The sequence below is a fragment of the Crassostrea angulata genome, chromosome 2, assembly GCF_025612915.1.
Source record: "Crassostrea angulata isolate pt1a10 chromosome 2, ASM2561291v2, whole genome shotgun sequence".
Lineage (NCBI taxonomy): Eukaryota > Metazoa > Mollusca > Bivalvia > Ostreida > Ostreidae > Magallana > Magallana angulata.
The window spans coordinates 47,180,119-47,207,001 of NC_069112.1; the positions used below are offsets into that span (position 1 = coordinate 47,180,119).

The window sequence follows — 26,883 nt, forward strand, 5'->3', positions numbered from 1 at the left end:
CAGTATTTGTATGGACCTGCACCGGTGCACCGGGAATGAAAAATTTGTTGATAAATGAAAGCTTTTGTGCCATACAACCATGTATCATCGCCGTCAATACTGCAGATTCCTAATTAAACGCGAGGAACTAATATCCGCGAAAAATCGCGAGAGGCATCTTTCGAGGATTTTTAAATCTCGCCACTATTTTTCGAGGGTTAAAAACTACATGTATAAAAAATGGGGATAAAAGTTTTGCGTTCGCGATTTTATATTCTTGCTATTTGACAACGGGATCGCAGAATAAAGTATTCGCGTAATATGGGGAATTAACAGAATTTAGGACAAAAGAGATTTAATAAATGAAATACAGCTCATTGTATTGATTTTAAAATCTCGGCACTATTTTTCGAGAGTTGAAAACTACATGTATTAAAATGGGGATAAAAGTTTTGCGTTCGCGATTTTATATTCTTGCGATTTAACAACGGGATCGCAGAATAAAGTACTCGCGTAATATGGGGAATTTACAGAATTAAGGACAAAAGAGGTTTAATAAATAAAATACAGCTCATTGAATTTTTAAAAGTAATAACCGTAAGCAAGGACGTGTATACTAACGGGATAGGCAATTTTTTACATTCACCCTGATTTCCTCTATCATGCAAGCCTTAACAAGTTTTCTGTGCAATCCCATAAAGTAATATATATCGTTTTTTAAGTGATCGGGATGACACTGTACTCGAGCACTTGTGTCTCAACATGTTAAAAGCACCGAATGTTTTACCAAAGATCACACGTGTCTTTCTTTTAAAATCTACTTACATGTTCAGACGCCTGTTATGATAACCGAAAGAATGATCCTTTCCCAAGGTCTCTATAGCCGTTATAATTCTAAACGAACCAACCTGTCAGAACAACTGGTTATATGTTGGTCACACTACAACAGTGTCGGATAATGTCCATGCCATTTTTTTAACAAAATTTGCAACGCTGGCAACTTAACTAGTGCGTTAGTTCTTTAAGGAGAGATTGTTCCTATATTCCATGTGCGCCGTAAACGTTTCTTCCGAAAAGCAACTAGCATTGACAGTATTACAGAAGCTGAATGGTCAAAATATATTCAATTTTTCAATATATGATTTGTTTAGCCATATTTAGTAAAGAAACCATCCATATATTTTACTTTTTTTGATATGGACATTTATTTATACACAGTACCGATCAGGCCCAACTTTACGCCAGATCGAACCCCAACTTTACCTCAGGGTTTACTTGTGGTTTACTCTGGGTCTGATTTTTTTAAAAAGTTGGGTCCACTCGGGGTCTACTTTGCGATTACTGGTGGGTTGCTTGAGGTTTACTCGGGAATGCGTTTTTGGGTCAACTGTTCGCACTGAATTGTGAAGCAGACCCGTATTTTTATTTTACCATCTTTATGCCTGTAATTCCTGCCCATTGTATTTTCCGAAAACACATGTACATGCAGCTTCTGCTTTCAGGGGTATACTTCTGATCGGGAGATACTCTCTGTGTCCTCTTTGGGTTTACTTTGGGTCCACTCTAGTAAACACGGACTAAACCTAGTGCATGCCGTTAAAGTAAACCAAGGGTTTGGTTGCGGTTAATTTCTGTTAGATTAGGTCTGATCGGTAATGTAATTATATACAAGAGCTCTTCTCTTAATGGAGATCAATACAGTCAAAAAATGGCCACGACCATCGAAACCTCTTAAAAAGTGCTACTATATCATCGGACGGATTGCTTATTGTTAATCAAAACGCACCGTTTATACCATCAAACAAGAGGCCAATTGGCCTTAACGGTCACCTGAGTAGCATATATCCCATACACAAACTTGTCATGGAGTCTCATATATGCATCTATAAATTAATTAGGTTTCATACTGGAGTAGAAAAATTATAAATTTGTAATGACGACCACGTTTCAAAAAGAAATGTGAAACTTATAATTTTGGTGAAAAACTAAAAGATCTGGTATACAAAACCATGAATTCAGTTTTTCTTTCAGGTGTGTGGGAGTAAAGAAGATAATGTTTTAACGTTATATGCAATAACATCTATGCATCCATTTTGGCCCTGCCCTAGAGTCAAACTATTAGTCAATTTTTTTTATACAGATGTGTGAGAATAGAGAAGATTTTTAAACATTATATGCATTAACACTATATTGCCATATCCCCCCCCCCCTCATGTTCTGAACCCCTGACCCAGGGGCCTTCAATTTCACAATTTAGGTAAAGGATTTTATAAGATATATAAAACATTTTTACTATATGGCCATATTGGCCCCACCCTAGAGCCTGAACACCTAACAAAGGGGTCATGAATTTCACAATTTTAGTAGAGGCCCTCATAGACATCATAACCATGTATTCAGTTTTTTGCTCACATGTGTGGGAGTAGAGAAGAAGACGTATTAAGCTTTAAAACATTTTTACTATATGGCCATATTGGCCCCACCCTAGAGCCTGAACTCCTGACCGAGGGATCATGAATTTCACGATTTAGGTAGAGGGCTTCATGGACATCATAACCATGCATTTAGTTTTTAACAAATATAAATGGGAGTAGAGAAGAAGATTTTCTAATATTTAAAACATTTTACTATTTGGCCATATTGGCCCCACCCTAGAGCCTGAACCCCTGACCCAGGAGTCATGAATTTCACAATTTTGATAGAGGGCCTCATGGACGTAACAATCATGCATTTAGTTTTTAACAAATATATATGGGAGTAGAGAAGAAGATTTTCTAAGATTTAATACATTTTTACTATTTGGCCATATTGGCCCCACCATAGAGCCAGAACCCCTGACCCAGGGGCCATAAATTTCATAAATTTAGTAGAGGGCTTCATGGACATTATAACCATTCAACCAGTTTTTTCCTCACATGTGTTGGAGTAGAGAAGAAGAATTTTGAAAATTTGGCTTTTTTTGCATATTTGGCCCCGCCCGTGGCACCCCAGGGGTGGTAGAGCCATGAATTTCACGATTTAGATTCTTCTTACCATAGAGATGCTTCACACAAAAAATGGTAACGATTGGCCTGGTAGTTTTCAACAAGAAGTTAAAAATGTAAAATTGTTAACGCACGACGACGGACGAAGACCAATTGCAATAGGTCACCTGAGTTAGTTCCTAGATCACTGAACACTTGGATATCCAGTGAAATACAGATCAACAGGTTTTCTATTCCAATGAATATAGACAAACCATTGACAACATAACATCTGCATGTTCAAAGACTCTGCACTGACGAAACACTACTGCTCCTTCTGAGACCATTTACAGCCCCTTTGCTGTTGTCGTTGTTAAACGCAAAAATCAGCTTGTCATCATAACGCGCGAGTGCTACTCCCTTACTCGATTTATGGGAAGTGAAAGGGAGATGACTCTTCGAACAGTTTTCATCCAACCCTGCAGAGAGTTGACCTCCATTCAAAAATAAACAATGTTTGGGTGAGGGAGACTAATCATGCTTATATTACATGTATCTAATATAGGAAACTGTAAAATCTTTTCAAATCAGGGAATTTGTGTTTTAATATGTATTTCGAAACACATTTTTAAATACGAATAGAGTTAGCATTTTAAAGTAAAATGCCATAAATTTTAACTTGATTTACTATATTTTTATATTTATTATATTTTTCTAATTAATATTTTTCCTCTTATAGAGGTTTACAAAGTTTAGAAATGACAATCCAGCCCTCTTAAATTTATTAATTTTAACATAAGCATTACATATTAATGCCAGCCCTAGTCAATGCTTCGTCCAAATAATATGATAAACGAAATGAGATCTTTATTCCAAAATCTTAATTAGGTTTGAGGGCTGTGAAGGGTTTGTGGTAAGTCTGAGTTTTAAAGGGGTATGGGCACGATTTTTGTCAAAAATAATTTTTTTTTTCGATTTAAAAGCTTACAACGTTTAAGTAAGGCATTTTTATAAGGCAACCAAAATTTGAGTGTCAGTTGTTGGGTTATAAGTGAGTTACAGAGCTTACTATTCTTCGCTATGTAAACAAAGCTTTTGTTTACATTTTGAATGTTGAGGTGAAAACTCTAGTTTCAAACACAAAATGAATGTGTTGATCGTTAGGAACTGTTAATTTATGCCTAAAATGAATATTAAGAGGATAGACTTATCAGATTGAAAAAGGTTTTTACTAGTATATTGAACCTATGTAAACATAAACAGGACACGACCCTTTTTTGCATGACGAAGAATTGTGAGCCCTGTATCTTGCCTAAAACTCAACGACTGGCACCCAAATTTCATTTCATCATTAGAAATGCATTCATAAAGCATTGTAAATGATAAACACAGAAAAAAATAAAATTTGACCAAAATTGTGATCAGGCCCCTTTGACACTTTTCCGATAGAAATCCTTATCTCTAGAATAGACAGTTTAACATTTTGACCGATAGCTTTTGGTATTTCGATTTTTCCAATTAAACACTCCCTAATACACAAACCCACTGTAATTTATTCAAACATTCTTTAATTGGCTCCAGCGAAAATACGTGTGATCATGATATGCTAAATGAAACATTTGTGAAAAAATGATAATGTTTTCTCTTTCTCTTTCTAGTTTTGTTTTATCAAAATGAGTTGCAGATAGGGACTTTTTTGTGTATTTCTTATATTTCATATAGTATCGTTTATACAAGGGTTTTTTTTTTGGGGGGGGGGGTTTAAATAGTAGTAAACTTTAAATGTTTTACTTCCGTCTTTTTAGAACTTTTCTGTACTGATAACATTGTTTGTTAAAATCTCAAAAATAGCATGCGTATTCTTTCATTAAACATTTCATTTAAATTTATATCTCACAGCTTACATATTGTATACATGTAGAAAAGCATAGGAATTCCATGGCATTGGCATGTTCTGCCAGTCAATTAATACTAATGGAGGCCATACCTGAAATACGTGACCAAACCTACTTTTTGACGAACCTTACTTGATTTGACTTCAATTTCACTATCGAGGAAAAGTCGAGGACAATCATACCGCGACTTTAAACATTGTAGATTATTTACTAGAAATTTGTGTATATTTGATATTTAACAAAAATGATACAAAAAACCATCAAATATCACATGAGTAAGATTAGACTAAGTTGAGCATTTCCTGCAACAACTTGCTAACCTAATAGGTTTCACTAAAATATGAAAATTTAATTTACCTTGATATCAGGATATCTAACGTTTAAATGACCCAGGCAATCTGTACAAAAATTTTTTTACATTGCTCAACAACATCACATTACAAAAATCGACGTAAACAAAGAAAAAAGATTATCTTTTGGAGTCTTAATATATACATAATAGAAGTAAACATATACCGTACAACTGACATGCTATACATTCTACGATCTTTGTTAGGTTGAAAACACACTTTCACGCGGAGGAATCGAGTAAAATTGCTGTTCATTCAACATCGGGTCCACCGGGCGCCGTAGCTATAGCCTTGCCATTGGTTACGCAACGAGTGTGGCTAAATACTAAACAGTATAACAAATGCATTCCCATCATATCTTTTAAACTGCACAATGAACTAAATGTTCCAGTGCATCCGGACTAAACATATATGTGGTGGTTTTTTTTTTATCTTTTTGCATATCTTCTATTCTCAACATAATAATCATTTACTCCGCGTCTACCATTGTAAATTCGTTAATCACTAACTCCACCATTTCCAACGTGCCAATCATCAAGTAGCCCATTATCGACATGCCAATCATTTATTATAGATCCAACATTAAGATTTTGCCAATCATTGAAACCGTCATTTTCTAAATACAAATCACTGTATAACCCATTGCCGGTATGCCAATCATTGATTTGAACGTTAACTCCACCGTTATCTATATGTACATCACCAAGTAATCCATTACCAACATGCCAATCGTTAATTCTGAGTCTGATATTACCATTTTGCCTTTCTTTGAGTCCACCATTTCTGGCCTGCCCGTCACCACGTAACCCATTACCTATATGTCAATCATCGATTCCGAGTCCATTATAACCGAAATGTCTATTGTTTATTCCAAATGTATTATTTCCATTTCGAAAATTTATGATTCCATCTTTTTTATTTTTGCCATTTGCGTCTCCATGTTTTCCGTTTGCAAATTTCACGTGTTTAACTGTTACATGTACACCGTTTCCTCCATTTCTATGACAGTATCTAATAGATAGATTGATTACGCAGGAAATGAGAAGAAAACGAAATACGGAGAATGACATGTCAAACCCTAGATCCTAAAAAAGTCAATACTCAAAATCAAGTAAGTGACAATAAAACGGGTTGTTTTTCTTTTTAAAGTTCTCAATGTGAAGAGGTTCCATCATTTGGCCTGTTGTATGCTTTAGGAAGAATTTATTTTGAACAGCAATAAGTATTTCTTTTTTTGCAGAAAAAAATTATATTCACATTAAGAGGTTAAGATTAAAAGTGACTATAAAATGTCTACATAACACACGTATATTTAATACAAAATATTACACTTATCGAGTATTAAAAAAAGGCTTATCAATTGAAAATCGACATAAACCTCAAGAAGTTAAAGGAAACATATTTTTGAAAAATATGTAAGTGTCGTTATATTGATTAAAGGTATCTACAATCTTGTGAATCTTGATTTAAAATGCTATCCTAAAAATAATACTTGGACAAAAATCTTTATTGTGAGAATTAAGAAGTCTTACCTGTGAAACGTTTTCTCAGCTGGTATTTAAAATGAATTGTTTGAGCAACTCTAGTAATAGTAACTGTTGTCAATTTATACCTCTCAAATCCTTATTATGCATTATCATCTCTCTATAATCACGTTTTTTTCCCCAAAACTTGGCCAACTTTTAAACAAACAGTGATCATTATATATGAAAAAATTGCATTTCAAGATTTAATTTTGATCAATTACGAGGAATTTCGGTTTTTTCTCAACGCGTTTGAATACATCAACATAGACAGTTAGTAAAGGTAAAATGTGTTATGCACGAAAAACCTTTCAACAGCGATTGATAAATTTCTAACTTTTAATAGAATGATATTGGTTGTAAATTTACTTATCTTTTAATTGGTGCTACATCGTAACAATTGGTGGAATGCAGCATATATCTGATAAATTATTAAAACTGTAGTGAACCGATTTGATGCAATACTTTTTTGAATTTTTTAAAACTCAATATTTGATGTACGTTCAAAGAATTTTGATATGTAAGGAAAACCTGATTATTTGATATATTTTGATATTATAATTAAAGTAATATATTATTATATTAACATTTTCGCGAAAGCTGAGAAAACTATACATCAAAAACATCAGAGTGCTTGCTGGCGCTTGACGCAGCGCCTGTTATTAAACTTTTATAAGGGGGTTTGGATTTGGACTTTTTGGAATTTTCGTGTCTGTATTTAATTTTTGTTGTTTTTTTACCCCATCAATCAATCCCTTGGATTAATGGTAGTGGAATTGCCAGCACATTAAACAAGATGTAAATTCATAATTCGATATGTGGTACTGCTGATTCAAAAGGCAGTAGGTTTCAGTATAGAAAAGTAAATAAAAAAAGTAGCTTTGCGTTTCTATTATGAAAATCTATTTCAACCAGACGTTTCGTCTGCGCAGCGTTGCTTGTCGATCATGGAGAGAGAGAAAGAGAGAGAGAGAATGGGGTGTTAAATGGGCCCAATAACTGGTCCCATTTAACCACACATTCTCTCTCTCTCTCTTTCTCTCACTCACCCTTTTTCTCATCCTCTCTCTCTCTCTCTTTTCACAAATCATGAACATCTTATCTCTATATGTGGTCCCAAAAAGTTATCGCAAACACAACACTAATACGGCTGCAAAGGTACGTCCCTTCCCTAGCTGGATACAATTACGACTGAAGTACTAAGAAGCACGGAAATGCTGATAGATATCACGTTTACCTGTAATATGTGCATAAAAGAAACTGAAGTGGAAATGTTTCATTTTAGTCAGCTAGAACACTTACGCGTGAACCCTGAGTCAATCCAGCGGGAAACCAGAAAATAGTATTTTATCTTAAAAGTTTTTTTTGCAACATCATCTATGGTAAAGGTATAAATTTATAGTCTAAAGAAACAAAACCTTACCTAACACGTCACAGTGAACTCCCTGTTTACCAGAACTATTTATTGTGGGGAGTACAAGTGATAATTTGGTCGTCACTGCGGGGCCGAGTTATGAACCAACTAAACCATGTCTCTTTGGCGTTGTTTAAAATGAAAACACTACCAAGAAGTCATCCTTAGTAGCCAGGAATATATTGCGACATGTGTCGGATTTCAAGAATTAAAGCAAGTACATGTACCACCGCCGCTATTTTTGCTAAATGCATAACACTCAATTCAAACCTTTGATGGGTCCCAAGAGATGTTTAAAATGGTATAGGAATGTGTGGGTAAACATCTTTAAAATATTTCTTACTTAGAACTGTAAAGCTATATTTTGCAGTAGAATTATATATAAAACCATTTGTATTTAACTTTATTTGATTTTATTCAAGTAAGCTGCGTACATCAGAGTGAAACAAATGCTACTCAGGTAAGCGATGTGATCACAGGGCCGCTTTGAACCCAATTTGTGCAAGCAATTTAGTAAAGAAAAACAACTCGGTCGATTTTTATGATATTTTCAGATAAGATCGATAATGATCTAAACCATTACAATTAATAATAAAATCTATATGAGCAATGGCATTATGGTGTGTTCCCGTTCTGCACACATTTGATAATTGGATATAGAACAATAGGTGTGAGTTTTGTGGTGATAGCAATTATAGTCTGCTTTCGGTCAAAGATTTTACCTTGATTTTTACCTGTGTTTTATCATTCATTCATCAGTGCCTAAACGATGAAACATGAAGAATATAGATATTTTGTTATGTTTTAGGTCTAACAACTAATAACTATCACCATTTTTTTTTCATTTAATAAAATAAAGATAATGATATTTTTAGTCTTAAATTTCCACTCAGGTCAAGACGTTGTGAAGATGATGGGGTACTCCGTGTCTCTTTTTACAACTTGGTTGCGAAATATGCAATATGCATGTTTATAATTGGTTGGTTGGTATCAACAGAAAGAATATTATGAAAGGAAAAACAGATTTTTATCACAAAATATTTCAATCTTCGAAGTAACGGCTTTGACAGTAGTTCTTACGACATCACCGCTTTAGTATAAATTACATTTTATAATTGCGGGTCACTTTCTGATTTTTCAATTCAGAAGCTGAATACATGAAGCACAAATATTTGACAAAAATAATAATTCTAATATTGATTCAACAAGTTCTTATGACGTCACCGCTTTAGTTTATATTGCGGTACATTTTCTGTTTGTTTGTTTTTTTTTCAAACCAGTAGCTAAATACATGGAGCGCAAAAAATTCTAACAAAAATAATAATCTAAATGTTGATTCGATATACTTTTATCTGAATAAGGTTTAGGTCATCATTTGATAGGTTTTACAGTTTTTGAAGCATATAAAATTGCCGTTTTATCATCATATCATCATTAAGTTTGTCTATTTTCTTCAATTATTCAAGCCATAGCATAAATGAGAAATATTTTGCAGTGTTTTCACTAGACACATTTCCTCACTTTATGTCAGCAAAAGAAACTAGATGCTGTCAGTAATACCCGCACCAAGTGTTTGCCCCTAAAGAACACTGTTTTGTACCAGTTTAGTTAAAATTGAAGGCCACATGCAAGCTCCAGGGCTGCGTTTTACAAAAGAACTTACGACTTAAGACCAAATTTATGAATGCTAATTAATCATCAACTAATTAATGATTTATTCTTATGGCTGGAAAGTATAATTATTGGAATTGAAATAATTTTAAATAAATGGTTTTACGTCAATTTTGTTCTTTAAAGATCATTTTATGAGAATGTAAATATTTACGCCTTGTCATAAGTTCTTTTGTAAAATGCTGCAGCCCTGTAGTACATTTAAAAATTGTAATTTTCATAACTGAAAGATGAGATCTCTTCCCATATGATATAATACACATGAGCAGCACTTTATGTGCAATTTGGGGTTGGACTGTTTGCAGTGAATTTTTAGTTAATCAATAATCTTAACATTTCATGTCTTAGAAAGTATAATGGTCTATATAATTATTACATACAAAATTAAAAATTAAATTATGCCCCCTGCCCAAGGCGGTTGCCGGCTTTAGATTTGCTTGTGTGTGCCTACATGTACATCATCGTGTGCACAGATTTAGAGAAGGGGTGGGAGTGAGGGGTCCAGACCCACCCCACCCCAATGAAAATTCATTTATATCAATATTAAAATTACCAAAAATACACCTTGGACCCCAATGCTCTGGCTAACAGACATGTAAAAGCTCTTACTAATTGCGCTTCAATGTTAGGTAAAATTATTTTGGGGGTAAATATTATATTTATACTTTATTGTTAATTACATTGTATTTCAATAGGAAGTATACATCACAACATGTAGGTGTCCTGTACCACCTTAAAGCTGTCATTTACCTAATAAAATAGTGCAAGGGGTTTTGAAGAATATAGGTCATAAAAATACATGCATGTTACAAATAACTGTCTTTGTCTGAAGTAACGTACACAACAGAGGCCTGCAGGTCTCATTTGCGGGTACTAGTGTTTCCCAGCTCTTTAATTAAATGGTTTCGCGTGGTGTATACATACATGTATGTGTTTTCCATATTATGCAGAAAAGGATTTGTTAACATGCATTAACATTTTGTTTGTGATGATCAGCTAAAGGAATTCATTATTATGCTTTAATTGGATTATCATTCTGATGTTGACTAGTATAGGTAAGCATAATACATGTAATAGCACTGTATAATGAGACACTAGCATACATAAGTATTACTTTCACTTTCAAAATAAGTGATCTCTCTTTGACAGCATACTGTATTATCATCTCTTAATATTTAAATAAGCTAGCTTATCATCGTTACCTATTCTATCGCATTTGTAAAGTTTCAGTCATTTAAATTACAAAAGTTATTTTTTCATTTGTGAGACTTACAACTATTGAGTTGACCCCATATTGATCCGTATAAACAATTTCGTAATTAAATTTGTGTATTACATGTAAGTGTAGAGACGTATCATTTTTATATGAGTTATAATAGGAAGGAAGGAATATTTCTTGTTTAATGTATTATAATGCATTAAATACAACGTAGGCCATGACCTTATGGGACTGTTCTGACCCCCATGAAACAGGAAGATACAAAATATCTTCTAATGTCATTATAATGCATCAAATTGTGTTAAGTACATGACCCTCAGGTATTGTCTTCACCCCCCCCCCCCTTTATAAAATAGGAAATGATGATACACTGTATATTTTGTTAACCTCTGATATCCTCATCCCTAAATCATATAAATTTTGAAAAATAATAATATCAGCTGATAAGTTGAGTCCTATAATGTCTGTCTGTCCTGCATGGGCACCACCAGACCTGTCAGCTGTTATAATCCCTCTTCATCTGGTACAGCATTAAAGTCTTGTTTCTGAAAACAGAAACGACTATAAATCACAAACGACTACATATGCATTTTTTGTTTTGTTTTGTTTTGGGTTTTTTTTTTTTACCGTGAAAAGCTATGCATTGTATGTTATAAACTGAAGTAAACTGATTTGGGAAGATGGGCTGGGTGGGAATGTTATACCTTACTTCAGTTTACTCATAAAATTATAATTTCATTGCGTGCGCTAAAGCGCACTTATAAAATTTTCAATTTTATTTCGTAAACTGAAGTAAGGCATAATGATGTATTGTTTAAAGCCCATTAGAATTATAGTTTCAAAACAATTTCCTGAAATTTGTTATCATCATCAACAATTGGACGATTGTAGAACTTTTTAAAAGTTTTACAAGACTTCCAATTTCCTTTGTTGATAATCTGTTCAATTGATAAACCATACTTGTTAGCTTTGGAAGTACTTGTACCTCTTGTTGAGTGGGGTTTGAAAACAGAGACATCTATTCCAGACAGTGCTAACAGATTGTTCAGCCAATTTGCTATTGTACAGGATTTAACTAACTGTTTTTCTTCTGCCCTTATTATTTTGGTTTTCTCCAAATATTCCATTGTACAAGAAATGATATATAATTTTGGGTGTTCTTCATATTTTGTGAACTTGACCGAAACTGGGCTTTGTCCCACTCTTCTTGACTTTGTTAAACTTTTTAAAGTAAATATAATTTCATCTTCAGTGATATTCATGTTCTCGGTATCAAATTTGTGAATTTCAGATGACCTCTTGCTGAGGCAAGACCCATTAACATACACAGTTTCATTGAAATTTCCTTCAGTGACAAATCTTTGTTATTTTCTATGCCTATGATATATGAGAGTACTTTATTTACATCCCACATTTGCATGTATCTTGGCCTTGGTGGGTTTTTGTTGAAAATTCCTGTCATAAGTTGACAAATGAATCATGTTTACCAATTTTGTTGCCTTTAATTCCCGCAGTGAATGCAGATATTGCAGACCTGTAGCTGTTAATTGTCCTATACTCATAGCCTTTTGCATATACCCCTACCAAAAAATCAGCTACATATTCCACAGAGGTTTGAAATGGATCAATTTATTTTGATTGACACCAGCTATCCCACTGTCTCCAGCAACTGTTGTAAGCTATCTGAGTTCCTTGTCTCCAACCTGCAGCCAAGAGTTCGGAAGTTTGCTCCGAAACTCCTGCTGCTTGTTTTTGTCTCCTGAAACCTTCCAAGCCACTAGCTTTAAGGTTTGATTGCTGACTAATGGATGCACTACTCCCTCTGGTGACAGTAGCAGGTTTTTCATGGGAGGTAAACGATTTGGGTTGTCTATTGACAAGGTCAGAAGTAGTGGATAGTATGGTTGAGTCTGTCATGCTGGAATAATGACAATTTCTGACTTTTCTTTCAGAACTTTTGACAAACACCTTGTTATTAGGCAAAATGGAGGGAAAGCATACCCTCTTTTGTTGTTCCAGGGTATCGGGAAAACATCCATTCCCATTGAATATGGGTCTGGACGCCAACTCATGTAATTTTCCAGTTGTGTGTTCAACCTGTCTGCAAAGATCTATTTTTAATGGCCCCTACATCTGATTTATTTGTTATAATATTCCCTTGTTCAGCATCCATTTGCTGGTATCCCTCATCTGACGACTCTCCAAGTCTGCTTGAACATTCTGTATTCCGGGTAAATGTTCTGCAGTAATCATGATCTTTTTGGATAGACAGTGAGTCCAAATCTGTTTTGTTGTTTGTAATAACAGTTCTGATCTGCCCCCCCCCCCCCCCATTTTGTTCAGATATGCAACAACTGTTGTGTTGTCTGATTTGATGTCAACATGAATGTTCTGTTTGTGTTTGGTCAGTGATTGAATTGCAAACTGTACTGCTTTCAGTTCCAGTACATTGATATGCAATTTTCTGAGGGGTTCCAAGGCCCCCCATTCTTAAGTTCTGGGTTAGACATACTGCCCCCACCCTGTTTCGAGGCATCTGTTTCTATTACCAAGTCCGGTTTTGAGGACAGTCGAATTTGTTTTCCATTCCAATGTTCCAGCTGCTGTAGCCACCAGTTCATCTCCCCTCTGGAAGTTTGTGGGAGTATTATCATTTGTTGATAATTTCTTTTGGATTTTAGCAGGCATTTTGTTTGAAACATTTGAAGCTCCCTCACATACAGTGAGGCTGGGATGACAGCTTCTACTGTAGCATTCAGTGTTCCTATTAAACTTGATAACTCTTGTATTGACACTTCTGTTTTGCTGATCATGTCTGTACATTTTTTTGATACTCTCTACTTTGGTTGATGATAGAGTTATCTCCATTTCCACTGAATTTGTTGTTAGACCCAGAAATTCTAGTTGCTGACATGGGGTTAGAACTGATTTTTTCCAGTTTATTAACCAACCTAGATTGTGAAGCAACCATAAGAGTCTCTTGAGAGCCCTTTTTGTGATTGATTTAGCAACAATATGTCGTCTAAGTAAATCACAAGGCGGACTCCTATGCGTCTTAATAGCGCAATGACTGGTTTCATTATTTTTGTGAAAAGTCTCGGACTTGATGCCAGTCCAAATGGCAGTCCTTTGTACTGTAGCATATGTACTTTGTACTGAAACCTTAGAAACTTTCTGTGATCTTTGCATATTGGTATGCAAAAGTATGCATCCTTCAGATCTACTTTGCATAACCAATCCCCTATTGTATCAAGTTTTTTACTACCTGAAACTCCTCCATTTTGAAGTGATTGTACACTACAAATTGGTTTAGAGTTTTCAGATTGAATATTGGTCTCATTTTCCCATCTTTTTGGGGGCGTACAAATAAATGACTGACAAACTGACCATTTGTTTTTGTCTGAACAACCTCGACTGCTTGTTTTACCAACGTCTCCTCTATTTCTGAATTTAGAGTTTGCATTTCTTGTTCTGATTATTTTATTTGAACTGAATTCTATTTTGTAACCTGAAATACTCTCCAATAAGTTTTGATCTTTTGTTATCATTTCCCAGTTTTCTCGAAATGCTTCTAATCTTCCCCCTAGGGGTATTTTGTCTTGACAAATTTCTTTGAACCTGAGATGTGTCACCGAGGCATGTAGCTATAAGTTGTTCAGACTTGATATTTTTATTATTTGTTCCATAACGATAGGAATACCATTGGTAATTTTCATACCTGTTTTCTCTTGATCTTGGTTTCTTTGGAATCTTGTAGTTAGACTGCACAGGTTTTCTGTTACTCTGACAACCTTGTTTTGACATCCATGTAGACTGTCTGTCCCCACGATTTCCATATCCACATGAGGGTTCTGCACGAAAGGGCGGTTGGGATATCTGGTCTTTGCGCCTCTTTTTTGATTGCATTTCTTTAGAGATCTCTCTGGCTCTTTTTCTGCTTTTGCTCTTTCTGTCAAGAGCCTTAAACACCATAGAGCACATCCTTCTCTTTACTCAAATCATGCTCATTAGTCTTAAGATGTTCTTTCGCTTTCTTAACATCTCACTATTTTCGCCAGGAAATTAACACGCCGCTCGTACAAACAAGTGGCATTAGCTTGACCAACTAAAACAAATGTTTGTTCTACCAGTTTCAGTATGTCGAGAACTGTGAACTCTGAATTCTCTTCCTGACCCTTCCGTGACCCATCCGTGCTTGCCAGATTTTTGCCAAACCCATAATCTGAAAGATTTTCTTTTGAATAAATGTCAGGCTTTCATCCTGCATTTTCAAAAATTTCATAGCATTAAAATCTATGAAATCCTCCACATAATCATCAGCTTTGGGAGGTGTACAGAAAGCATCACAGGCACAGGGACAGCATCTAAAATGTTACGTTTGATGCTGTCTTCTGTCAGATGTCGATAAAAATATTTCTGACAATAAGCAGCCATGCTGCCATCAAGCGAGAATAAATTCTCACCTTCTGTAGGATCGAATCTTTCTCCATCAGATTCTGCCTCTAAAGAAATAACATCAGAGTTGTCATGCAACTCTGTTTCCTGATGACTATCATTATCATCAGAGATATCAGATCTCTCAGAGTCTTGTCCCGATTCGTACGGGTCACTCTCCGAGTCATTCATGTTGCAATTTATTTTGCAATAATGCACAATAAATGCCTCAAAAAACACACACAACGTGTCAAGGTAATGCACAACGTGCCTTTATTATCTGTTTAATGTATTGAACTGAAAAAAAATCGAAAATTTTCGACAAAATAAGTCGATTAAATCCGATTTTATACTTTGTCTGAAAAAAGTACGTCTGCTCGAGAGCGAAGCCAGCGGAATGGGGCTGGTCAACCATGATATACTTGGGGATCAAATGGGAGTGGGGATTAAAATTTTAATTCTATAGGATAAAATATTCTCTATATTGCAACGGGTTATAACTTTAAAAATTAATCGAGATCATAAGAAAGGTTTTTCAAAAGCATTATTGACTATAACAGGCATTATATTCGATTTGTTAGATCTGACCCCTCCCCTTTCAAACAGGTTGAGATCCCTACCCATAAATCATATGTATTTTTGTTCCTTGGGTCATATCTGTTCTCCTGATATACATAAAATGACTCATGGGGAGCATCATAAAATTTCAGAAATAGAAATAATTAAGAGTTTATTTTTTTATCTTAAAGTCTGAACCATGTGGGTCATCTTAACAACAACAATCATTTTCCCAAGTCAAGGGTTTCTGATCCGCACCTCTCCTTTGTTGTGGGGTACAGAGTGGACCAAAAACGCTTGGCTAGGGAAGATGCCAATGATGGCCTCGTTCGTTTAGAAGACTTATTATCGCCCAGATCATAATTACATCATGTTAAGCAATGGTGTGTTTTTAATATCCCAATATGATGTCGATACACAAAAGGAATTTTCATTGTAAAATTATGTTGTAAATCAAAAGCATTTGATTTACATCAATTTTATTCTTTGCTTTTATGCCAAGACAAAGAAATGCACGTTGGGGCTGGAATAGAATAAAAAAGCCAAGTTGGCAATAAACCTTAATTCTAATACAAATGGATGTCTTACGTTCTTATAGGCTTCAGGTCTGTAATAAAAACACACACTCTAAACTGCACCCATTTCAGTGACGCACATTTTAATATCATTATAATTATTATAAATCATTCATCATTTATTTCAGTGTCCAAAGTTTAAAAGCTTTAATTTGAACATAAAATTTCAAGAGAGACTAAATCTTTCTCAAAGTCAAATATCACCAGTGTGTACATTATTATGTTCAATGCGGTACAAAATATATAAAAAGAATAGATCTTTTAAAAATTATGAAGAACAGAGTTATTTCATTCTTTGGACAATACAATATGAAAGTTAATTTAGGTACAACGTTGTATATTCTGATGAGACACCAGTTTAAAGTTGTTCTGCTTTTTGTGTACTTGTATTTTTGTTTTATGTTTGAATTTCAGAATCGTTAATATAAATATGCCTCGTTTGTTGTTCTAGTGACAACAATACCAAGATTTTTAAGAAACGTGCGTAAATTTCTAGATAAAAATCGTCTGACATGCACTTTTATATGTTTCTGTCAATTTTATAGAAATTTAGGTACCCTAGTACTGGTTATCTTCCACCTTAAATCATCAAACTCTTTATTGCTTAGTAATAATTTTTTTTATATCTTCTTCTTGAGTTGTAAATATTCAAATAGTTATCTTTCATTATAAAATTGTTCATAAACACTTTTAATTACATTCGAAATTTCTACTTGTAAGCAGTTTTAGCGGGTACATAATCAGTTTTTTCTTTTTACCACTGGAATTTTTTTACTTGTATAAATTCTGGATTAAATATCCTAAAAATATGCAATTAGATTTCACCGTCTTCAACCAACTATGCTCTTTACTTTGTGCATTGTCCTTTAAATTTTAATCTTATTATATCCTCATATAATTTTTTCATCTGCGTTAAAGTTTTTTTTCCAATAAAGGACTTTGTGCGGTATTATGCATTTTCGCCCCCAAAATTAAAGTTTTATAACGAGCTTTAAAAATAAGGTGAACGATAGTTAAAATCTTATTGCAAAAGGAGTTTTAAAGATGATCACCACCGTTACGTCATAATGTAGAAATGACACCATGAAGATAGCCTTATTTTGAGAAAGTGATGTTTGTAGCAAAATATGAGTGTTTTCCGATGGTGTTTTGATTGGGAAACATCGAGTGCAGGCTTGCTCAAGTACCATGTTTAGTATAATGTGTAATATTATCTATAAAAGAAATATGTTAAAATCGTACTTGTACAGACCTGCGCTCTATATTCCTGAACATAAAAATGAGAATATTTTCATTTCTTTGCAAATTTGCCTGAATGAGGTCATTTTAGTAACATCATAAACAGCGAATGATCAATGATGATTGAAATCAGTATTATCGTGATAGGTATCCACTGAACAATTTTTTTTGAAAAATTGATTTTTATACGATTCTATTTAATTAAGGTGGCTCTATACACCCACAGTTTATTCCAATTTTCAATAAAATAGAAAACCACAAAACATGTACTTATCAAATATGAAAATGATGATTGGGATACTATAGGTATGTTTAAAGAATTTTTAAATGTTTGTTCGTGTTTTTGTAAAATATTTTTTATAAAGTTAACTATTAACAAATGGAGAGAAATTTTTTGGTCATATGATGGATATTTCCTTCGGACACCTTAAAAAATATAGCACTTCTTAACAATCAAAAATGTTATTATTGCAATTTTGTTTAGTATTTCCCCAAAACATAATTTTTCATATTTTCTTACTCTGTTGACAATCATCTGAAAAAGCTGCTTGATGTTATCAGAAAATGTATTTTAATAAATGTGACATAAAAATTTGAATGAAAATCATTGCAAATAAACACAAAAAATATTTTAAATTTTATTTGGTATGAAAGTTTCTCAGGTAAGAGTTATCGTTCCTAAGTTCCAAGGTCCAAACACCTTGGGGACTTTTTATTCCTGAGTTGAAGAAAATTTCCTAAATATCATGTTGGAATGATAAATAGAAACATATTTCATTATAGCGGGCGAAACGAGGCGGCGCAAAGCGCCGCTCGCGTAGCGAGCTCAATAGACAACGTGTACGAGCGGAGAAAATTCGAGTTGAAATCTGCACATTGTTCAAAGAAATTTTTATGAGGCCACATGGAAAAGTTCTATAATCCTTTGCGCTGCATAACAACATGGTGGAACAGGAAGCGTTTCTACAGAAAATTCTTAACTCTATTACATCATTTTCATTTAACAACAAAAAATCTGTTTAAAAACACTGTAGTAAACAACACATTTGATTACGTAAAAAAACTGTACCTATCTGAACTTTTGTTGACAAATGACGTCATTTCCTTCCCCTAATTTATCCGAACATCTACGAAAACTGTCGAGAGCAAGAAAGTAAAGTATGATGTCACAGTGATCTCGTGCTATCATTTAGAGGTGAATCAAGTAATTTACATGATACAGGAAGTACTCAGTATCAGTGTTAATGGCAACTTTTTTGCTGATTAGTTTTGTTTTGATAGAGGGTGAAGCCCTCTCATGGGCACGATTGGCCCGTGAGAGCGAAGCTCTCCCTATAGACAACACGGGTATATATGTCTAAAAATAGAAATTACACTCTATACATATGAAGTTGAAAAACTTTTCCAAGATGGAGGAAAAAAGAATAATTTCACGTGCAGTGACATCACCGGCATCCATGTTGAATTTGAATCTCGTACTTACTTCACGTTTGGTGATAATTCATCAAGTTTGTTTAATGAGTGATCAATACATTCAAACTTACTTAGTGTGTTCTGGAAAAATTAATTCCTTTTTAAGAAAACAAATTTTCGTGTCAACAACCAGTTGCATTAGATCCGATCAAATGAATTTTATGACATCTAATTGGACAAAAAATGCGTTTCAACAGTGGAGCAGTTTAATTTCGTTTTTGATAAATAACATCATTTATTTTAATTGAATTTGCTCTCTGATTACTTTCTGAAAACACAAAAGACGTTTTTTCTCCTACTTTTAATTTGAAATTTCGTTTTTAGGTTTCATTTCAAATCGTAGCCTGACATACTCGTACCCAGGTTAAAATCCAAAAAAAAAAAGAAAAAGTTATCATCAATAACTAATTCAAATAAAAACAAATGATAATCAAAACTTAAATTTGTGAACAGCATAATTTTTCACCGACACTTATAAAATTAAAATATTTCCCCATTCTAATTATAATGTGAATTAGCTAGGGTATCTCAATTATCTGCTTTTAATGCACAAATCAAACATTAATGCTTAATAATTCAGTATTTGGATGACAAATTTTAGTGAATTTAGGAACCAAAGATAATCTCAATATCTCCCCATACAAGTGAAATATTCTCCAGATAAATTGATTTTCTTATTTAAAAAAATATACTTTACTCTTTAATTCAAGTTTTATGCATAAATTTAAAACACGCATTCTGAGAGTATTGCATTAGCAATACACGTTCCCTACCGGGTTGTGGAAATTGTGAAAACTGCACCGTTATGCTGAATATCGAACCCGAACATTAAAAAATTGGAATATAAAAAATTAATTTTCTCGAAAATAAGTCAATCAGACGCTACAAAAATGTAAACTTGATCTGTAGTTTGACTTTTTGAAGCTGTTCAGCAAATTTCATAGTATTCCTCAAACGCATAAAGAAAAAAAGTGTGGAAAACTGAAATGGGACAGACAGAAGGACTGACGGACGCTAAGGAAAGCTATAGTCCCCTCCAGTGAAAACCTGTAGGGGACTAATAAGGGAGTAAAAATTAATAATACTTTATGCTGAGAAATTATCCAGAGATCTGCGATGTAATTACTACATGTAGCTGCAGCCAGGTATTATCCAATATATGTATAAATTACTTCAGACTAGACAATAAGACATCAAATTAATATACATGTATATTTATAGAATCAAAATAACAACAACAACAAAATGCAGCTAAAATCAGTCCCAAGAATTTTTGCTTCATTATTAATTATTCATAAATACCCCTTACTTCGCTAGCCAAGGGTTTAATATATACAGGAGCGGCGCGGATCAGAAACTCTTGGCTTACGAAGATGAAATATTTCAACTTTAGAACAATATTTATTTACATACCAGAATGAAAATTTGTTTACAGGTTTTTGTTTTTGGATTCTCTCTCTGTCTCTCTCTCTCTCTCTCTCTCTCTCTGTCTCTCTTTCTCTGTCTCTCTCTCTTTCTCTGACTTGTTTGGCTAAAAAAGCGCTGTTAAATAAAAATCTATTGAAATTTGTATAGCAATTAATAAAAAATCTGGATGATAAAAAGATTTGGATGATAGCATTTAAAAATTGTGTGAGGTGTTCCAAGATACATGTACTTCCGAAAGGAAAAAAGATAAATCTCCATAAGAAATCTGTTTTTTGACGTTTTAATGAAGGATTTTAATTGTATTTCTTTTAGATGTGTATGTTTCTATAAAAATCGTCAAAATGTGACGGAAACAGTAGCCTGGGACAGACTATAGTCTATAGCATATCAGGGCTTGGACAAATTTAACAAGCAATAAGATTAGAGTTCAAACAAAACAAAATATAAAATGACAGGCAGGGAATATGAAAGGGCATCTACTGATATAGCCCATTTATATCGGCTTCGCCCTCCAAACGGTTACAGCGTAAAACATAATTTTTTTTAGGTTAGTAAATAACCATGAAAGTTCCATGTTTAATTTAATGTATATTGATCCAATCATATATGCATACGTAAGGTAGTTGACACAAAAAAAAAAATAAAAAAGAAAATTATCAGATCTACGTGCAGCTACGTCATTTTGTAATAAATGAATAAAACAAAAATGAGAAAAAGTAAACTGTTAAATATCTACATGTTTTTTATAGTTGCATATGTGGCCAAATCTTTAAATAATATTGGATATCACACACTAAAAAAGGTGAGGGCAAATGTCTACAACGCATATATAGCATACACAAAATTTAAAAAGATTAAAACAAAACTGGTGTTACAGAGGAAAATAATTAAAATACAGATAAGAACAAGGGAAAAAATGAGAAAAAGCACAGAGACGTAATTTATTGTTTAATGATTTAATGATCATTAATAAAAAGCAAAGGAATGCTAAATAAAACATAATTATATTTACATAAAAAAAAAACTTAAACGGCTTTGTATTTTACATCAAGATATTTTAATAAGTCTGTTGAACATTTCACCAATGTTCAGTGATACATGTAGTTTATGTGAGTGTATTAGCCTGTGGTGGGACATATTGGAATAAATGTTTGACAACTTCGGGTTCATTGTGGTGGTAAAGGTTCAAAAGACAAAGCCAAAGTATTTGGTTGGGAAAGTCCACAGGTTGCATTTTACAATGATGAGAGATCTGTAGTTCCTTCTGCGCTCGCCCCAACGGTCACACCGTAAACATATTAGGCCTATATAAGTGAATGTATTCGCTTTAATGCAAAACTAAGTCAAATAAATAAAGGGGAAAATAATTAATAGGATTTATGTATCCCAACCTGATATAAATTCAAAGCCACCCTCCCATCCCCTTAAGATGGTCAGGAACATCTGTCGATATTAAAGTAGATTAAAGTATATTATAATTGACATACTCTCACCGGTTTAGAATTTTCTTTCCCAGTATTCAACCAAAAAAAATACGTTTTAGAAAATTTTGGAAAGTTGAAAAATGTCTTGTCCTCAACGGGATTCGAACTCATGACCTGCAGGTTTGTAGTGAACCTACTAACCCTCTGCGCTACGCTGTAATATTGATCACGGGAAAGACACTATTTAAAAAATATACTTGATTTTATTGTTTATTTTGATAAATTATACGACACAGCGTGAAGGTGACATAACACATTATTTATAAGTAATGAATTTTCCAATCATCAAATTAAATCTATTCATTTAACAATTTTTTCAAAGGGCGGTCATCATACAATTCGCCTCGGTTTAAATCAGCCAGTACCGGAATTACATGCTTCCAGATTTACTTTTTTGCGTACTGTGTCATCAAAAAGTGGTGTATTGAGCCACCTTAATAATTGATTAAAATTTTGGGCAGATATTTGATTATGCCGCACATAGTCCTTTTGTTTCATTTCAAGAATCTCTTTTTTCAGAATTTGCTCTTTTTGAGGCAATTTTTTGAGCAAATGATATCATTTTAACAGATTTTCCAGAAAAAAAGTTGATTAATATTAATAAACTGAATGTGGATTTACTTGATAGTTTTGATATTTTTTCTACGAGACAGAAGTACTTAATTCAAAATAGCACATAGTAGAGAGTTAATACAACTTTGAAGTACATTTACACAAAATCTGTTTTAGTTTGAATATGTATACTTATTTTGTTATTTAGGCACCGACACATTATTCTGTTAAGTCATTTCTTTACAATAAACTTCCAAAAATAAGTCTTTGCCGGCAGAACTACAATACAAAAAACAATTATCATTTGCAATATGTTACTTTTTTCCTTCCTTGATAATGACTTCAACTTGTTGGCCGCATTTCTATTTATATTGCATATTTCAAAGTTATGTTTACCCGTGTAAACTATGTTTATATACGAAGCAAAGTTTTGTTTAAGGCGTATTTTGATTTTCTCGAACGTGTCATCAGTCATCAAATTTGGCGGATTTTCAATGTTGTTACCATCAAATGATATCTGAACAAGTATGATATCTTCGTTTTCTACAGAGAAAAAAATAGAGACAACTAGACACGTCATATTTCATTGAGGTCAATATTAAGAATTTAAAAAGTTGAAATAATAAGTGATAACATATTGCTTAAATTTTTTAAACCTCGAAGATGTTTAACATTTACCTTTTAGCAAATGTTTTTTTATAATGTCTTCAATATCTTCGGAGAGTACGTCTACATTGTTTTGCCTGTTTTTTGAAGGCAACTCAAGGACCAAGAAAATTTGCCCAGCAGCTGGTTCGTCAACATTAAGTTTTCTCACTGATATATCCTGAAGAAAGGTTCCACAGAAATGTTCGAATGCATTGTCTGTTTGGTCGTTTTGACAGTAATACAAACCTAAATGAATTGAAAACATTGTGCGAAAACAGATACTGTAAACGTATTAAATTTGGCTCTATATTCTATTTAGCGTTTTTGGCAGAAAACGGCGTCCGCTAAATCAACTACATCGCCTAATGTAAAATATCTAAGTAGATAAAAAGTTACATTTAGAAATGCGCAAAATCAAATCTACGCTAACTTGTTCTAAAATCATATTCCGCCAAATATAATACGTTTACAGTACATTATTTTCATATGGTATTGAAAATCAGAGGCTGTAATGTGTGAATGTCTCATGTGTTATTAATTTTAAATACGTTAATTACATTAAAGTAAAGAATATACCTATTATTTTTTTCGAATATATATGATGATCGGATGAAGGTTGAATATCGAATGTTAAACAATACAGTCGCAATTATATAAAAAAGAAAATGCAAATGTATATTGATAACATAGTCAAGAATAACCTCAATTATACCTTTTATTTATTTATTTCTTTATTTATTCATTTACAAAAATCATAAATGTCTCTTATTTATTTCCAGCAGATCTGAAAACGATGACACCTGCCTATTTTAATTAGTGCTGATACTTATTTCAACATTTACATATTCACTGTACAATTCTACATATATATGTATAAAGTTGGATAACTGGCAAATTTGACGAACTTAACAAAATCGAGAAAAGAGAAAAAAAAAAACGTTCACGATAGTCGACTGTAAACACAGAGAATAATAGCTAATAATAATGGTTAATTAAAATAATAGTAATAAGGTTTCAAACTTAAAATTTTGGGTTTTTTTTACTAAGATATACATTCTTCACAAAAACAGTCCCCTTTGTTTTTTTAGTTAGGTTAGGGAATATCGTATTTGTTAAAAAAAATTCATTTTACCAAACGAATTATCTTTTAATACTGCAATGGCAAGTGCAAATATGTGTACAATTGAGTTCAGATATAATTCTAAAGTTTTTGGCTGCTTTTTGGATACAGCTGAAAGACAAAACTTTTTTTTGTGATCGGCTTCGGCCGATCATTACTGTGTCCAAATGAGGCATCCGGCAAATGCTTCAACGTGCGCACACATTCTGCTTGCATAAGTAGTTCTTATAACTGAAAACTTGAAGTTATGTTCAGTATCTATATAACATTTTACTCAGTTTTATTTCAGTTCATTTACCTTAAGAGATGTAAACATACATAAAATACAGTTCGACCTGTTAATTCAAGAATGCACATTTTGTCTCACGCGTAAGAATTTCGATCGAAAGATTCATTCAGGAATGCAGGGGCCTCGATCTATTGATGTTGCATAATAGTAGCTAGGAAGACGGCTTGATCTATAAACAAGGTTACGTTATAATGCGACCTCAATAGCAAGTTATGATGTCAGTGAATGTTTTACATTAAAATTTATATTATTTTAATACAACTCTTAATTTCTTTGTATACGTGTTAATGCTCTTTGAAGAGCCCTACTCAGTGCTCTGAAGAAGAAGAAGATACATTAACATTTAATAATTACGTTATAAATATAAAACTAGACAAGGAGTTTACGAACGGCTTTCCCCAAATTTATTTCAAAATCAAATTTGTTGACGGTAAATAAAGATGAAATTATGGTGTACAGATTCAAAATATTCTATATTTTGTAAAAATACAGTATTTTTTAAAATTATTTTACATCAAACTGATCATGTTGAATGCCTCTAGCTATCAGTATATCATTATTGCCGATCATTCCTTTAAAAGGAATACTTGTTTTAAACTCAAATCTAAATTGACTTAAAACACAAAAGCATTAGAATACAATATTTATTTTGGTTTGTTTATTACTCTTAGTACAATAAAATAGTTAAAGTATAGTTTTAACACATTGTTAACTGATCCAACCCAGATAGGATGCTCTTGAGATGAACAAATTGCTATTTACTTTAAATGAATTTCAGACAAAACAGTTACATTTTAATTATACAAAAAAGTTGCAAACTACGAGGTGGCAAAAATTGCCAGAAAATATCCAATAAAGAGTATAAAGACGCATATTTTTACCCGATTGCAACATATAAACTCACCTGTTGCTGATTTCCACATGCAAAAACTATTTTGTCCAACGAACTTGTTTCCCAACCATCTTTTTGCTTTTAAATACAAACAAGAGACTATTTCCTATGGTATGAAAAATTAAAAACCCGCAGGCATGTTCACGAAATTTTCCTAGGATATGACCCTAGTGTGTTCAGAAGATATGACTAAGGAAAAAAGTTAGGGACATCTTAAGATCAACTGTGGGCGTATCTTAAGCTGTCACTCGACGGTAACTTAGAAATAATCTATGTGAGGATATCTAAACCTACTAAAATAGTTCATATTTTTCACCTTAATAAAGAATTTCGGGACTTGAATGTACAGTGATAAATCATTTAAAAACATTGAAAAATTCAATTGAAGTACTCAAATTAAAACACTGATTAGAAACAATACATAGGGGCAATTTATCTGTTCTTCGATATGAAAGTACAAATCAGCATCTTTAGAATTGATCAAAAGAAACTTGACTGTAAAAAAAGCCACTTAAATAGACGTAAAATAAGTGCACCTGATTGGAAAATCCGTCTGATAAAATCCCAACATGTACATAAGAAGTTTCCAACACGACATCTGCCTTTGAAACAAAAAAAAGTGCATACATTGTCAAGAATAACTAATCTAATTTTTTATATATTTCAATTAAAAAAAGAAAAAAAACTTTATTAGAACAGGGACTTAACACTGAAAAATTCAATTAAAGTACTTAGTTTAAAACAGTGATTAAACCCCATACATAGAAAAACATTATCTGTTCGTCGATATGAAAATACAAATCAACTTTTTCAATTCAAACCAATATAAGAATTGATCAAAAGAAACGTAACTTTAAAAAAACACGTTTTAATTAGTCATAAAATAAGTGTACCTGAATGAAATTTCCGTCTGATAAAATCCCAACATGTACATAACTTGTTTCCAACACAATGTCTGCCTTTGAAACGGAAAAGAACCCATGAAAATATTGCCCAAAATAACCAATCGATACATACGAGGGTTGTTAAAAAAGTTGGCGGGCAAAGTGATTTACATCAATATTTCTGTGTACTTTGTAGGATGGCGTATGTTTTATAAAATGTTTTATACCAATTGAAAATAAGTATGCAGTAAAATCATATGAATTTGATTTTTTTTTCAAAAGAAACAGCGATT

At 33.1% G+C, this 26,883-nt stretch overlaps 1 pseudogene; it reads right to left on the reverse strand.

The window, feature by feature from the left end:
- Positions 1 to 12,693: 12,693 nt before the first annotated feature.
- LOC128174418 (uncharacterized) lies at positions 12,694 to 15,640 on the reverse strand (annotated as a pseudogene).
- Positions 15,641 to 26,883: the final 11,243 nt, after the last annotated feature.